Below are 5,197 nucleotides of genomic sequence, written 5' to 3'. Positions count from 1 at the left end.
ATTCATAGGCTGATGAAGTTATTCGGTACCACACATTAAATATTGAAGCACCCCATCTAAAAAGAGTTGGAATAGTAAAGTACCTAATAGACTAAGAACCTCACTGGCAAATTGTTGGGTATGATGTCACATGCCATTTTATATCTCAAGCAAATTATTCAGCACTGATACTTTAATATTCTAGCACCCTCCTAAATATACATCAAGCACCCTCTTATAAATTTTGAAGTACCCTCTTTAAAAAACATCTCGCACCTCGGTTAATATTCTCAAGTACATAGAAATGGGCTAAAAAATCAAACTATTCGGTGCCATTACCACTGCACCTATTCAGCTATTCGGTACAATACACACACTATTTTCAGTTCAGCTCAATCTATTTTAACAAAGTAAAAACACAACATTCACCTTGATTGACTGCAAACTTCCAACTTGATTCGGATAGCAGTGCGAATCAATTTTATAACAAAGTAAACACACAACATTCGCCTTGATTCACTGCAATCTTCCAACTTGATTCGGACAGCAGTGCGAAGCCTGCATCTCTTCTAGAGATCTTCACCTCTTTTAGCTCCTCACTGTCCATGTATGGAACCAACATGACAGCAACAAGATGAAAAAAGGTAAGCGGGGAGGTGAGCCAGATTGAGAGTAGAATGAGCACATGAAAGAACCGAGAAGACCTACAAAAATTGATGAGTTCAAACAATGCCATGTTCCAGTGTAAAACAATGCCAAGAACGACATGCTCCTAGCAGCACAGCGATGTGGTATTCGACAGCTCAACGCTGCGCTTGTGAGGCACCACCACGGCGCCTAATATACTTGGGCAATCGGCACCATAGCCAGCAGGTCGATGGGGCTATGGAGTCGGGAAAACCTGGACGGTGTGCCGTGCAGGCGCCAAGTCGAGTCCGTCGATGGAGGCATGGAGGCTGGACGCCAGTCCAGAACCAATGCCGAGATGCTAGTCGGGCCGCAGGGCACCCTGCCTGCTACCGCTCGGCGCCAGTACGTGCGTTGCTTGATGCCGTGCCAGCGCTACTCGATGCCGTAGGCAAACCTTGACTCCAACACACCGGCAGCTCCCATGCATGCGCCACTTCTGGTAGTTCGTCTCTGCCACGCCGGCTGCTGCTCACCGAATCATGCACCATACACGACTTCAAACACAAATTCAGAAACAAATATTATATGAAAAAAACTAGAAGCAAGTGAATCAGCAAAGCACCTCATTACAGCCAAAATAATCTCTTTTCTCCCTCCGTTACTTTCCACTTGTCGTGGTTCTTTGTTCTCGTCATAGGCATTAACACAAACGGCTGGAGGGCATAAAACACTGGAAAAAGAAGAAGATAACAACTCGCCTTTAGTAACTCTAATGGAGAGAAAAGAGCTGGGTAAGTAACTCTAATGGAGAGAAAAGAGCGCGGGAGGTCACGCCCGGGGGCGGGCGCGGGGGCGGCAGATGGATCGCATGCTGGAGACCTCGAGCAGGCGTCCTGCAGCACGGGAAGAGGATCGGCTGAGGAAAAGCCCCAATCTGCTGCTGAAAATCCCCAATCGGGCTTCGGAGGTAGGAGAAAGGCGGAGGTCTGCGTCAGTCGCAGGTGCGTCTCCTGTCGCAACAACGAGAGAACGGGGATATGTGGGTGAGCGGAGGAAGACGGGTGAGGCTGCGAACGCACTGAGAGAAAAAGGTGCAGCCCACAGCGAGGCAACCTGCACTAACCGACGACTCCACGGAAGTATGTACCATACTTTATCGGTTTGAGTATGTTTTTATATTATATCTAAAATATTACAAACCAAGTTTTGTGAAAAAAATATAAGTGAGCATGTAGTTTGCACTATATATACGAAATACATGCATACCGCGCGCCGCCTCATGCGAACCGCGCGCCGCCACTGGGCACCGTTTTCCCGGCCGTCGTCCCTCACCGGATCCCGCCGCCCCTCCCCCAGCAACAATCGCACCACCCGCCGCCCCTCCCCCGCAACCGTCGCCCCTCCCACTGCTCCCCACCGCAGCCGACGCGCGCGGTTACCTCTCGCTGCAGTCACTGAATGTGTTGTTTCCTTTCCTTCCTTAACATGTATTTTGCACTGTTGTAAACTAAACATTTGTACTTCAGATCGTTTCATTATGCATATAACGGTGCACTGTTTATATGGCAACTGCAAAGTTTGTATCGATATCAAGATTTGGGCAGTAGATCTATCAATATTAGGCAGTACATACAACTGCCCAGAAAGAAAAGAAAGAAGAGAAATTATGCGGGAAGTTTAATTGATAAATATTGAGAAGTACACAAATTCATTATGAGATACACATATTTTTTTCTGAAAAGTACACAAAATTCGTTCCGAGAAATGCACAAAAATTGGCATGAGAAAGTAAATAAAGACGTTCTGAGAAGTGTACATATTTGATCCGAGATTCATTGCGGGACATACAATCATGTGTCACAACGTTCTGAGAAGAACACACATTCGTTCCAGAAGTTTAATTTTTCGTCGCAAAGAAGTATAATTATTCATCGTGGGGGGCTGAGTTTGAAATGATGTATTTCAGAAACCTGAAACAATGTACTGACGGCTTAAAACAATTCTAGAAAAAAAAGTTAGCACCGGTGCTGCTGCATTTTTTATGTTGTTTGTTTGTATGGTGCTGCTGTCAAGCAGGCAAAAGGTGTCGAGGTGTGGAGCTGCTACTGCGTCATTTCACTTCTTTTCTATTCGAATGAAGCTTCAGGTGCTATTGGCCAGATTTTACTCACACTATCATTAAACGCAAAACACATACACATGATAAAGGGGATAAAAAATATTAACCACATACGGTGGAGAGAAAGTTCACTACTATAGCAAAATGGCCCGCTCATAATTTACTTTACTTTATTATAAATGAATATGAAAATGCAAACAATAAAAATGGTTCATCTTCTATGTATTATTCAGTTATAGTCGTATGGAAATTATACGAACAAATGGTTGAATAACTCATTAAGCAGTACACGTGGAATATAGAAAAAGTAATGGGTCACTACCCTGCAGACAAAACGGTCTACGAGAATTATTTGCGATTTTTGTGCGCCAAGCAGTTATTTCGAGAAGTACAAGTCATGCCTACATGATAAATATAAATGTGAAGTTCAGCTAAATTCAACAAAGTTCAGGTCTATCATTCTGTTATGCACAACCCGTTGTCCGGAGAAGTTCAAGTCGGTCCTCAGAATATTAAACTAGTTCTCATTCCATATAAACCTTCTTGGTAATCAAAATGTCTGCTCGGAAGTATAAGCAGTAGCATCTGGAAGTACAAGACATAAGGTTTAGAAAGTACAAGGATTCTCTTCCAGAAAGTTCAGAGTATACGTAAAGTGGTAAAAAATTAATAAAAATAATCTAATTATTTACCTCACGGGAAGTACAAACGGTTATTTCCAGAAGTACAAGCGGTGACTGTGGGAAGTACAAAGGGTCGGTTTTGGAAGTGCAAACGAAAATTATAGTTGTCTTACTAAAAACTTTATGAATCATGCCGAGAAGTACAACTGCATTTCCCGAAAAGTACAAGCTCATATCGAGGGAAGTTCAGCGCTCTGTTTTGCGGGGAAGCAATCTATTGTGCAAATATCATTTGAAAGTGCTCGAAAACAATAAAATTAGCCACATGGAAGTACAAATGTGTATTGCGGGAAGAACATGAAAATATAACAAGAAGTACAATGTGTAATTCTAGGAAGTATACGTATCAAGAATAATAAAAGTCATCCAATATATTACTTCACGGGAAGTACAAAGAAGTGGGTCCGAGGAGTACAAGTTGCGACTATGGAAAGTACATATGGCCATTTATTGGAAGCTCGAAAAGATTATCATGAAGTACATACGTCAACATTGAGAAGTACAACTGATTAATTTTGGGAAGTACACGGTTCATCTTGTACTGCACTAAAAATAACCAAAAAAAAGTCCGAATTAATCTCATGGGAAGTACAAGATGTGATTCCCGGAAGTACAGACGGTAGCTATGAGAAGTACAAAGAAAACCGCACAAAATCCAAATGTATAAAAAAAAATCCCATCACCCGCGAGGAAGTTCATATACTTGAAAACGAGAAGTGAAACAATTCGGCATGAGCAGTACACCCACTTAATATATGAAGTACAAGAAACCCGAGAAAATTCCAAATGTTGAAAAAACTGTCATCCGCGAGGAAGTAAAAGAAGTGATTCCAAGAAGTACACGCGAAGACTACAGGAAGTACACGCGGTAATTACAGGAACTAAAAGTGTTCAAAGAAAATACTCCCACATAAGTTCACATAGCAATGTTGTGAAGTTCAAATATTAAGATCCGGGAAGTGCTGAATATCATATATAGAGTGTAGGGACAATATAAATTTATCATTCTGAAACACACATGTTTAGTTTTTGTAAAAAATACTAGTATCAAAACATTTTCGCGGAAGTACAGCCACGAAGGCCAAGAAGTACAAGGACATGTCACGAGAAGTTCAGATTCACGTGGTTGTCCTAAGCATTTTATGTGGCCGTGGATCTCAAATGGACAGTGTACGAGAAAATTATAGTTGTTTTACTGAATACTTTCATGAAACCGCACCAAGAAGTACAAACGCATTGCCTGATAAGTACAAGTTCATGTCGTGGGAAGTTCAATGCTCTGTTTTTACGGGGCGGAAATCTATTTTGCAAATATCTTCGATTTGATCACCAACCACTTCAATCATTGTCACCAAAAGCTTTATATGATAGTGTATATGTCTAATTTTATTACCTACAAAATTTCAAAGCAAATAAATGGATTTAATTCATCAAATTCAAGTTGTTATCTCTCAAAGTATACCAGAAACATGATTTTAGAACTTTTAAAATTAGTTTTAAACCGTTCGGATTTGGCAAAAATGGTAGATATGAAGAAGATGCGCCATTTTGACTCCTTTCCAACCGTATATCATTTGCATTGTTTAAATATACCGATTGGAAATCGTGGGGAAAATCATTCGGTGCCCGTCACTTAGAACGGGCGGACAGTAATTCGAGTTTTTCTCTTAAACTGTAAGGAATTAGAGAAAAAATTGTAATAATAAAGTTGCGCCTAGTCCATAGCTTTCCAATGCCATACCATTTTCATCATTCCGACAAACGGTTGAAACAAGTCATCCAAATT

The 5,197-nt window shown here is 41.2% G+C and overlaps 1 long non-coding RNA gene across 2 annotated transcripts; it reads right to left on the bottom strand.

The window, feature by feature from the left end:
- Positions 1 to 236: 236 nt before the first annotated feature.
- LOC127297561 (uncharacterized) lies at positions 237 to 1,717 on the bottom strand. 2 transcript variants are annotated; one of them, XR_007849241.2, is made up of 3 exons: positions 1,232 to 1,698; positions 688 to 1,134; positions 237 to 578 (listed from the first exon to the last, which is right to left on the bottom strand). It is a non-coding gene; the product is annotated as an uncharacterized lncRNA (long non-coding RNA). The 2 variants fall into 2 exon arrangements; XR_007849240.2 differs by having other exon boundaries at positions 237 to 1,134; positions 1,232 to 1,717.
- Between the last annotated feature and the right edge of the window lie 3,480 nt (positions 1,718 to 5,197).

This window comes from Lolium perenne, chromosome 4 (assembly GCF_019359855.2).
Source record: "Lolium perenne isolate Kyuss_39 chromosome 4, Kyuss_2.0, whole genome shotgun sequence".
NCBI lineage: Eukaryota > Viridiplantae > Streptophyta > Magnoliopsida > Poales > Poaceae > Lolium > Lolium perenne.
Note: the sequence above shows the minus strand (reverse complement) of the source record. Positions and strands in the feature narration are given on the sequence as shown.